Source organism: Ambystoma mexicanum, chromosome 8 (assembly GCF_040938575.1).
Source record: "Ambystoma mexicanum isolate Mex_15411 chromosome 8, UKY_AmexF1_1, whole genome shotgun sequence".
NCBI lineage: Eukaryota > Metazoa > Chordata > Amphibia > Caudata > Ambystomatidae > Ambystoma > Ambystoma mexicanum.
The window spans coordinates 369,403,384-369,415,505 of record NC_090929.1 but is presented as its reverse complement, the minus strand read 5'-3'; the positions used below and the strand labels follow the sequence as shown (position 1 = coordinate 369,415,505).

The 12,122-nt window shown below is 42.5% G+C and overlaps 1 long non-coding RNA gene across 1 annotated transcript; it reads right to left on the bottom strand.

The window, feature by feature from the left end:
- Positions 1-10,483: 10,483 nt before the first annotated feature.
- On the bottom strand, positions 10,484-11,456 carry LOC138473595 (uncharacterized). The gene is made up of 2 exons (XR_011268804.1): positions 11,305-11,456; positions 10,484-11,038 (listed from the first exon to the last, which is right to left on the bottom strand). It is a non-coding gene; the product is annotated as an uncharacterized lncRNA (long non-coding RNA).
- Positions 11,457-12,122: the final 666 nt, after the last annotated feature.

The window sequence follows — 12,122 nt, the reverse complement described above, 5'->3', positions numbered from 1 at the left end:
CAAGATGGCCGCCACTTTGTTTCCCGTTCCGGCGGTGACGCGTTTCCCGCGCGCTCATAGCGCGATATGGCGGGAGAGCACGGTCCGTTGGATTTAAGGGTTCACACTGTTAGCGATAACGCCATGGACAGGGGCGCGTGCACGATAACTCGTGATTTGGCGGATTATCCACCGGGGGCTTTGGCGTTAGCGCTATTTACGTCCAACGGGAAAACCGCTGCGTTACCGCCAAAGTCGTGATGAGGCCCACTGTGTTTGCTTCCAATTGGCGTGTCCTCGATCAGAATTTGGTTTATAAATCCTGGCTCTTGGTGAGGAACCTATTCTGCCCAGGAAGGCTACTTACGAAACAAGGATACACTTGAATAGGTCAAAGAAATCCACTTTTGCACTCTCCTTTTTCCCTGTAGCCAAAACAATTCAACACAAACACTCAATTTGCGATCCCCAAATGGGGTGACTTCTTGGTTTTTTATAAAGTTCAGCAAGGTGCATTGGTCAAGAAAAAAATAGATTTTACATAGATTTTTCCTTGCAATCATACAGAATGGAAAAACACAGAAGCATAAACAATGTTTAGACCAATTGCTTGTGTATCAGAACAGGAAGTGAATCCTCCACTGTCATGAACTGGTGGACAGTGTTACAGAGGGAACAAGTGAACATTTCTAAACAAAGACAACAGGACAAAAAACACAATGTTCTTTCCGAAAGCAGTGACACTGCACTGTAGGTTAAAAGGTGCGTCTACACCAGGGTATTTCAGCCGTCTTTGCGGGCTAGGTGAGCCTCGTATCTGGCACAGCCTTCATCAGGACGGGGGCTGTATGCGAAGGAAGTTTGTAGAGTGCTGTGGACAGGGAGAGGGAAAATGTTCAGGGCAGTGCTCGAGTGAGAGTAATTTGCACGCAAATAAATAGTTTACTGTGCCATGTGAGAAGTATCATGGAAAAAAACAGCTTACCTATGGGGAAAAAATTTGCCACAGGAACTTGTATGGGAAACCATCTCGGGTTGTAGAGGTCCCAAACTGCTCATAACGGTAAAATGAGGGGTGACATACTGAATATAGTCTCCTTGAATGCTTGCATAGTCTTAAGATAATACGTGAATGAATGTACATACTCTCTGATTGAGTTTACCTCTTAATGGAGGCTGTGGTCTGTGATCTGGATTGGCCTCAGATTGTCCTAGAAGAGGTCAATGTATCAGTCACCTAATTCAAAATATGCAACTAGCGTGACAAAACTGCTGGCAATGGTTGTATACCTATTACTTACTTTCACACGGGGCGCTCGCGGGCCGTGTACTCCAGACGAGGTGCTGCAGAGCTCTGCACGGATTGCTGAGTCACTCCGTGAGTAGAAGACCAGGAAGCACAGCGTTGCTAACACCGCTGCTAGGTCTTAATTCTTTTGTATGGGCGGCCATCTTGAAATGTCTATCAGAGACGTGCCGGGCCCTAGAATCAAGTTTAAAACAAATGCGGGCGGCGAAATCACTAAAGAAGCAATTTAGGTAGATGCCCTGGTCCCTCACAAAAATGTAGTCTCGTTAGGGCAACAAGTTTATAATGGTTGCCATGATAACCATTCATAGATTGCACGAGTCGCTCATTTTGGAAAAAATATTGGTGTGTGTCAGGAGTGGTGGCGCATCTCTATGCGTGGTATCTGACACGTGCGGTGTATCACTTTCAGGGCATATGCCATACTACTGGCTGTCTATATGGTGTTGGTCAAACACATAGTGGAAGTCAGAAAACATCAATGCTGGCGCCGTCATCAACCAGTCAAGCAGATCTAAATTTTGGACACATATACATGACGCATGCCGTACTTCTGGTTGTATGCTTAACAAATGGGTGAAGTAAAAACCATCATTGCTTGTGCCGACATACAGCAGGAGAGCAGATTTAAACATTACATGCTTAGTATACACATTATGGCTCAGTTGAGGCTATAACACATTAGTGGTCACATGCAAAAGTTAATACATATATTTGTAGGTATACTTTCAACTGTACATATCCAAAGCTGAGTATTGCTACACAGCAAGCCTAGATGCACTCAAAAGGGACATACCATCCATCTATTTTAAATCAAAATTAATTTAAACATTTGGCGCCCAAAAAGGCGTAAATTCTACGGTGTACAAACACCGCCTAGCTTACTTTGGTTTACAAAGGTAAATGTAATTACACAATTTTGCAGCGTTAATAACAATGAATTGTAACTACAAGTAGCATAGTAAATGGAACACTCAGAACCCAAACATAAGAGCTAACTTTTGGATTTTAATCTTCATAATCCAACAAGTCGTACATGAGTGAAACAAAACTAGAACAGACAGTGTTCTCTATTATTCATAGGAAAAGGGCACCCACGGATGTTCAGTATAACATAAGTAAGAACAAAAAAAGGCGTTGATGGACAACAGCTCTAATAGAGTAACACAAATGCAAATCTGTATAACAGTTACAGTTCACAGTGCTCGAAATAATAGGTTCAACCATTAAAATTTACAAATGAAATCTCATATTAAGATGTAACAAAATAAGGCCGACGCGTTTCGGTTCAAAGAACCATCTTCAGGGGATAGACTTCATTTTTCATAAGCATAACCATTAGATCATAGCACAGTCTCTGTGGGGTAGTAGAGAAAAAAGATTTTTCAGTAAAACTCTATAATAAGTGTAAAGTCCAATAGTTAAGTACAAAGAGTCAAAGTCACTAACCTTGCTGATGAAAGAGTCGGGACACAGACAAGGAGTCCAAACAGGCACAATGGGTAGCAAGAAGCCACAGGTTGCTAAGGTATCTAGGGGGTAAGATCAAAGGACCAAACATTAAGGAAAGCAAAAAGGCTAAAAGTCCGTATTTAGAAGAAAGCAGGATTAAGTGAACAGGCGGAAAAAAATAACACCAAACTAGGGGAGGTAAAACCAGTAACAGAGGAGACCCCATATATGCCGACCACATAGCCATCGGGTAAAACACAAACGTGGAAAGATTGCGATGTAACTATCGGGTAAAACACAAACGTGGAAAGATTGCGATGTAACTGTATATCCACTTGGAATGCGTGCATAACAAACGAGCATACTAGCACGATTCGAAAAGTCTCATTAGAGTAAGAAACGTGAACCGGGTGGTTCAGGGTGTAGGTCCCTCGAGAGGGAGACAGTAGCTTACCTGCGAGTGCAGGAGACAACAGGTCCTCTCGCTGCAGACGTGCAAGCAGAGTGACCGTTAGCAGGCAACAAAAGCGTTGAAATACTTTCAACTGTACCTAGTCAGAAGCAATAGGCCTTTGAATAATTTCATCTTTAGTTGGTTTCCTGTTTTATACATGTGAAGATCCAAAAAATCGATCTTGTCATGGTCCCAGTGTATAGTGAATTTAATATGTGAGCTACGTGAATTTAACCACCGATAGAAATCCTGCAGATCCAGAGGGGTACCATTCCATACAATTATGACATCATCTATGTAACGTTTCCAGAGGGCAAGATGCGTATTTCCGAGCATCGGTCGTGCATAAGGAAAATGATAGCCGATAAGGCCCTGGTGTAACATTTCAGTAAAGAACACCACAAAGACAAAGATTAGAGGTGGTTCATCCTGCAAAAAGTGACACCTGCTAAGCGCGCGGGGAGACATAAACAGAATTCTGACACAACTTGAGCAGAGATGGGTACATAAAATGGACACTGTGCAAACAGGACTCAACTTTGCTGTTGAATGGAAATCCTTCATGTAAAGTCCTGAGATATAGGATGAAATTTGCATAGCACACGCCTCCCTGCACTGTCATTTGAGGTCACACAACCGTGACTCTTAACCCACTGCTTCATGGCTCCATTCACAGGCCTATTGCTTCTGACTAGGCACAGTTGAAACTATACCTGTAAATATATGTATTAACTTTTGCATGTGACCACTAATGTGTTATAGCCTCAACTGAGCCATAATGTGTATACTAGGCGTCTAATGTTTAAATCTGCTCTCCTGCTGTATGTCGGCACAAGCAATGATGGTTTTTACTTCACCCATCTGTTAAGCATACAACCAGAAGTACGGCATGTGTCATGTATATGTGTCCAAAATTTAGATCTGCTTGACTGGTTGATGACGGAGCCAGCATTGATGTTTTCTGACTTCCACTATGTGTTTGACCAACACCATATAGACTGCCAGTAGCATGGCATATGCGCTGAAAGTGATACACCTCACATGTCAGATACCACGCACAGATATGCGCCACTACTCCTGACACACACCACTATTTTTTCCAAAACAAGTGACTCGTGCAATCTATGAATGGTTACCATGGCAACCTTTATGAACTTGTTGCCCTGACAAGATTACATTTTTGTGAGGGACCAGGGCATCTACCTAAATTGCTTCTTTAGTGATTTTGCCACCTGCATTTGTTTTAAACTTGATTCTAGGGCCCTGCACGTCTATGATAGACTTTTCAAGATGGCCGCCCATACAAAAGGAATTAAGACCTAGCAACAGCGTTAGCAATGCTATGCTTCCTGGTCTTCTACTCACGGAGTGACTCAGCGATCCGTGCAGAGCTCTGCAGCACCTCGTCTGCAGTACACAGTCCGCGAGCGCCACGTGTGAAAGTAAGTAATAGGTATACAACCATTGCCATTAGTTTTGTCACGCTAGCTGCATATTTTGAATTAGGTGACTGATACATTGACCTCTTCTAGGACAATCTGAGGCCAATCCAGATCACAGACCACAGCCTCTATTAAGAGGTAAGCTCTCTCAATCAGAGAGTATGTACATTCATTCACATATTATCTTAAGACGATGCAAGCATGCGAGGAGACTATATTCAGTATGTCACCCCTCATTTTACTATTAGGAGCAGTTTGGGACCTCTCTATGATACTTCTCACATGGCACAGTAAACTATTTATTTGCGTGCAAATTACTCTCACTCGAGCACTCCCCTGAACATTTTCCCTCTCCCTGTCCACAGCACTCTACGAACTTCCTTCGCATACACCCCCATCCTGATGAAGGCCGTGCCAGATACGAGGCTCACCTAGCCCGTAAAGACGGCTGAAACACCCCGGCGTAAACACACCTTTTAACCTACAGTGTAGTGTCACTGCTTTCGGAAAGAACATTGTGTTTTTTGTCCTGTTGTCTTCGTTTAGAAATGTTCACTTGTTCCCTCTGTAACACTGTCCACCAGTTCATGACAGTGGAGGATTCATTTCTTGTTCTGATACACAAGCAATTGGTCTAAACATTGTTTATGCTTCTGTGTTTTTCCATTCTGTATGATTGCTAGGAAAAATGTATGTAAAATCTATTTTTTTCTTGATTAATGCACCTTGCTGAACTTTACAAAACAAGAAGTCACCCCATTTGGGAATTGCAAATTGAGCATTTGTGTTGAATTGTTTTGGCTACAGGGAAAAGGAGAGCGCAAAAGTGGATTTCTTTGACCTATTCAAGTGTATCCTCGATCAAAATTTGGCATATCCATTTCTTATCAAGGCTTCAGTGTGCCTCAGTCCAAAGTTCAAAGTCAACAGAATATGTTGTGGCTTACACATACAATTTTTCTTCTACCAAATGCAACTAGGATGCACAGAGTGTCAGTCTTTTATGTTCCTATCCCCTTCTTTGCTCAGAGGAAATGTCCAAATTTAAGCCACAATTTGCACAAAAGTTCTTTGTCTTTGTTTTGCTGGTCATACGTCCTTCTTCCTCGACATGGATCTCATCTGCACGTGCTGTGGTTCTTCCCCATTGTCTGTAGTCTCTATGCATTGGGGTGTGGGCAGAGACCTTCTCCGATGTATGGCTTGATGTCACCCAGAAATGTCCAAACTCTTCTTCCTTGTAGCTTGACTGCAGAGGGAGTAACGCTCTCCACTCTGAATGGACCATTTTACCATGGCTCATCCCACTTATTTCTTGTGTGGTTTCTCACCAGGACCGTGTCCCCAGGAAACAGTGGTGGAAAATGTAGACCCTGAACTTGGTCTGTTGTAGTATCTCCTTCTGTGTTCTGTGCTGCCCTGCACCCTTTTTGTCATCGCTGCAGCCGTCCTGAAATTACAGTAAGAAAAGATGTCATGCAATTCAAGTAATTTTTGGATTTCAGACCCTAAAACCTCTCGTGTTGGCTCTATCTCGGGGTGTTAGTGGCATGTGCATCCTTCTGCCTGTTATGATCTCGTGCGGCGTAAGGTGATGGTCAGAACCAGGCTGGTTTCTGAGCACATACAGTGCCAATGGAAGGCAGTGTAGCCATCCCTTCTTTAAAGTAAGCTTCAACTTGGCTATCCTTTCCTTTAAAAAGCCGTTGAGCTTCTCACATATGTCGTTACCTTGAGGATGATACGCCAAAGATAACTTATGCTTTATACCAAGGAACAAGCTAATCTGTTGAAAGACTGCATTAACAAAGTGAGGCCCATTATCTGATCTCATGACCTCACACACTCCCCATCTGGGAAAAACCCCCCTTACTAGAAATGTGGCCACACAGGTAGAGTCTGGGTGTGTACATGGACCTGCTTCTATCCATCTAGAGAATAGACACATCACAACAATTAGATACCTGTATCCGTTACATACTTGAATCATATTGACATAATCGACATGCAAGTGCTGAAAAGGTCCATTAGGCCTTGGGATAACTCCTCTATGTTGGCAGACTATAAAGTTCACCATAAAAAATGCAACTCGCTCTGCAAGGTTCGGTATAAACCTGTTTTCAGCAAGCGTTGCTGCTAGATTTTCTTTAGTATGTGACAGTGTGCTGGATAATGCAACTGTTCCAGTGCTATCTTCAATAGGGCTATAGGCCTCACCGGTTTACCAGTGCTGTCCTGTCGCCAAAAACTCTTGGAGGGGTTTAAAGAACACCCTTGCCGCTCCCAAAGATTCTTCTCCTCCTGTGGTGTCTCCCCCTGGAGTTCCATTAATTGGGTTTTCTCCATGTTGCTATAACTGCCAGGTTGACTTCGCACAACAATCATTCTCTCATGCACATCAGTTATTTCCACATCCATTATGACTTCGTCTTTGGTCGACACTCGCTTGGCTTCTGGGTCTGCTGCTTGATTCCCTCGTGAGATAAAATCTGTCCCTTTGGTGTGGGCACCGCATTTCACAGCCGCTATGCCCACTGGGAGCTGTAGTGCCTTAATCAGTCTGTCCAATAGGGCTGCGTGCTTCACTGGCATGCCATCCGCTCGGAGGTAGCCCCTCCTTTTCCAGCGTGCTAAGCCTGCGTACACTGTTGATGCCATATAGGCGGAGTCACTGTACACCGTCACTTCCTGGTCTGCGTGATTCTCGAGTACGAGTATCAATGCCAATAATTCTGCAGCCTGTGCTGAGTAATGAGCTGGTAATCGTGCACTAATAAGTACTCGAAACACTCCATTTGCAGTGTGTTTCATCAGTGCGGTGCCTGTATATCTTTGGCCATCATTTTGATCGATTCTCGAAGAACCGTCAACGAAGACAATTTCTCCTTCTGCCAATGCATTTTCTTTCACTCTGGGAATCTCATCATAGAATTCTTCATAATTCGTGCAGTCATGGATCGGCTCTCCTTCAGTGACTGGTTCTGCTATAAACATAGCTGGGTTCACTATTTTACATTGAATTATTCTAATCGATGGATTCAAAATGATCACTTCATATGCAGAAGCTCTCTGAGATGTCAATGTGCTTTTTGGTTTCTCTAGAATAGCAAATAGTATGTGCTCGACAAACAACATTATTGAGCATCCCATCACAATGGTTGTAGCCTTCTCTATGGCAAACGCTGCAACACCTAAACTTTGTTCACACAGTAAGTGACCCCTCATCACTGGGTCCAAATTCCCACTGTAGTATGCCGGGGGCTTGTAACCCAATGTGGTTCTCTGTGTGAGTACTGCTGTCATAACACTGCCATTCGTGTGTGAAAACAGGTAGAATTCCTATGCATAATTGGGAATTCCTAAAACTGGTGATGTGCAAATGGCCCTTTTTAGTTCGATAAATCCTTCTTCCATGGTGTCAGTCTAGTCAATTTTGTCTTTCGTCCCCTATGCCTTCTTTAGGACTTGTAACAAGGGTTGTGTATATGAGCTGTAGTCAAAAACCATTGCCCTGACATAATTGCATAAACTCTGCATCTGTTTTATTGTGTGCGGCTTTGCTGTGTTCAATATGGCTTCAGCTCTTTCAGGGGTAACCCAACCCTCATGTGATATCAGCTGGCCTATGTACAGCACTTCTTGTTGACAATATTGCAACTTCTCTTTGTCAACTTTATATCCTTTCTCAGCCAATACAATCAATAGCTGAATAGAATTGTGTGTGCATGTTTCCTCTGTTGTGCTGCAAATTAAGATGTTGTCCACATATTTCAATAAAACACTCTCTAATGCAATATTGCTTAAGTACATCTGCAGGACTCTGTTCAAAATCGAAGGAGACTCACAGTACCCCTGAGGTAACCTTGTGCTTTTCAGATGCATTTTTCTGAACATGAATGACGTCAAATCTTGTGAGTCTTTGTGCAATGGGATTGAGAAAAATGCATTTTTCAAGTCAATCACCTTGAAATATTTTGCCTCAACAGGTATATTACATAGGATTGTGGACGTGTTAGGAACTAGAGGGAACTCGGCCTCTACAATATCATTTATTGGACTAAGGTCCTGGATTAAACATCAAGACCCTCCGTTTGATTTTTTGATAGGGCACACCGCTGTATTTCATGACAAATCCGAGGTCACTAAGATGCCCTGCTTCATCATGGCAGAAATTGTCTTGAAAATCCCTTCATCTACATCCCTAGACATGGGATATTGTCATGCTGTTGGTAAAATTGCTCCTGGTTTCAATGTAATCTTCACTTCTCCTACTCCTTTTAACAAGCATACATCATAGGGGCCTGTAGTCCACACTGAGACAGGCACCTGGGCCATGTCGTCATCAAAATATTCAGGACATTTTTGCGCCAGCATCATTCTCTGGGGCACCTCTCTTGTGATCATTCTCACCCAGAAAACGAGATTTACCTCAATTGATATTTCAACTACACCTGTTTGTTCGTCAAACAGATCGTCATCAGTGATGTCAGTTAATCTGTACCCTTCCTCAATGGAGACTACTGTGCACCATTGTCTGACTTCATCATCACAACCATTGATCAAAGCCATTATCCCTCGCACTAGGGCTGTGTGTATTGCCAAGGGAAATACTTGTCCCTTTTCCTCATGCATAGGTATTCTTGGCCTAAATAAAAACTCATCTGGGGTTCTCATGGTTTTGTCTGCAAGGCCTTGTACCCCTGCCATTAGTATGTGTATTCCATATGCGAATATTTCTGGTTCCAATGGAACAGCTTTCATAGATGATTGTCCTGCGTATGCTCTAATCATTTCGCATGCGTTCAAATAATGCATTCCTGGAGTCGAACATACTATGCCATTCTCCGTGAACGAGATTGTCCATGTTTAACTTCTTCATTAGGTCTTGTCCCAATATATTTACTGGTTTGTGCCTTGAATATAGCATTGGCACATTCATGTCAAATTCTACTATAGAGACTAGAAGTTCTTCTGTAAAAGGTACATGACTTGTTGCTCCTGTGAAGCCCTGAGTATTTATGGCATCGCCGGACAAGGAAAACTTCATGTATACTTGAGCGTGTTGCACCCGTGTCAACTAAGAAGGAATGTTCTTTATCCCCTATAACAACATCTACCTTTGGTTCCTCATGAGGGTCTGGTGTCACTGATAGGATAGAACACATCAGGTTTCCCAGTGAGCTGTCCTAATCCATATATAACTTTGTCCCATGCTGCGTGAATGGACTTTTCCCATCACCAGTGTTAGTTCTCTTCCAGAATTCAATGCCTGTCCTGCATTTGTTGTATGTGACATTTGCATCGGTGACTGTTGAGACTGTCCTTGTGGAAAATGTATCAAGTTCTGAGGTTGCAAGCTTTGTTGTGCTCCTGGCACTTGCTGTAGCACTGTGTGATTGTGTGCAACTCCATTTCCACCCTGCTGTAAAAACACAGGTGGATTCACCATTCCTATTCTAGTACCTTGATCGTTTCGCACCATCCCTTGACTTCTGAATATGCGTGCCACATGCCCTGTCATCCCACACGTCCAACATATAGGCGCACTAATTTTGCCTCTTCAGCTTTTCGTGCAGCATCTTTTTTGTGATTCTTTTCTTGCAGCAGCCTGCTATAGTGAGCTATGGTCAACTGTATTTCAGACCATGGTTTGGCCTCGATTCCTCGAGCAAAACAAAAGATGGGTAAACCTCTACTTCGCTGACAAAGAGGAAGTAACAAATGTAGTGAACAGAGAGTGTGTCAGCGGAAACAAAATTCAAGTTAAAGTGGTGACCGGCAATGAGTTGGGGAGAGAGGGGGCCCCCGAAATTCGGAATCACAGATCAGACCATATAAACCAAACAATAATTGAAAAACATGAATATTTTATTTAAATTCCATTTGTTAAAACATACATATTAAATTTTAAATTTTGTTACGAGCTCATCTCTAAATAGCAGCAGATTGTTGTAGAATAAAGTGCATAGTGAAACAAAGTGCCAATATAAAACCAGACTGAAAATTCAGTCAGTATTAACTTCATGTTGCCAAGCTGTCTGAACCTCAAGTCGGCTGAAGAGGGTCACCCGGCTGGTGGTCAGAGGCTATGGCCGCATTTAACAATATAGAGAAAACCCCAAAAGTATGTGGACAAGGCAATGGTAGTTCCTAATTAGAAAAAGGGGTGCCATACGTCGACTACTGTACTGTCATGACCTACTATATACACTAGGTCTGACATATACACAGGAAGTAGTTTCGATGGTGCGGAGCATCTAGGCTGTTTCACGGTTGATGCCCATCTTCTTCAGGACGGCGCACTCCCGTTGGAATATTTGCCACTTGAAGGTTTTAATGTAGCAATAAGGCAATAATACACACAGGAATACAGAATTATGCAAAATGAATCCATAATTTTACCTAAAAGAACCAAATAAAAAAGAGGGAAAAACAAATAAAAAAACAGTAAATACATAAACAAAACAACACCAAGGATACATTGTGTATCGACCTGCAAAACTAAATCGAATCAAGAAAACAGAGGGCATAATGATTAAAACATACTGATCTGTGATTGACGAACAGGATTACCCCCTCCCCGCCCCCATAGAACACTGTCCGGAAAAACACCTCCTTACTAAATAATGAGAGATAACATGGTTAAATAATTAAATTATCAAATTTACCAATATCTCAATTTTGAAACTGGCCACTTGTTCCCGAATGTACATCCTGGGAAATGTGTATGGACCTGTAGGGCAAGTTCTCAGTCAAGTAGAACTGCAGAAAAACAAAAAGGAGAGACAGGAACATATTATAATACAGGAGGGATCATCAGTAGCTGATATCTACTCCAAAAAACCAACAGCCTAAGGTTGCACGCCATACCGCAGTCCTTCCTAATGTGACAATAGAAAAAAGGGTAAACGCAAAGCCAGACATTAGAGCTCACCTAAATTGGGAACGGATTGTCAATCACAGATCAGTATGTTTTAATCATTATGCCCTCTGTTTTCTTGATTCGATTTAGTTTTGCAGGTCGATACACAATGTATCCTTGGTGTTGTTTTGTTTATGTATTTACTGTTTTTTTATTTGTTTTTCCCTCTTTTTTATTTGGTTCTTTTAGGTAAAATTATGGATTCATTTTGCATAATTCTGTATTCCTGTGTGTATTATTGCCTTATTGCTACATTAAAACCTTCAAGTGGCAAATATTCCAACGGGAGTGCGCCGTCCTGAAGAAGATGGGCATCAACCGTGAAACAGCCTAGATGCTCCGCACCATCGAAACTACTTCCTGTGTATATGTCAGACCTAGTGTATATAGTAGGTCATGACAGTACAGTAGTCGACGTATGGCACCCCTTTTTCTAATTAGGAACTACCATTGCCTTGTCCACATACTTTTGGGGTTTTCTCTATATTGTTAAATGCGGCCATAGCCTCTGACCACCAGCCGGGTGACCCTCTTCAGCCGACTTGAGGTTCAGACAGCTTGGCA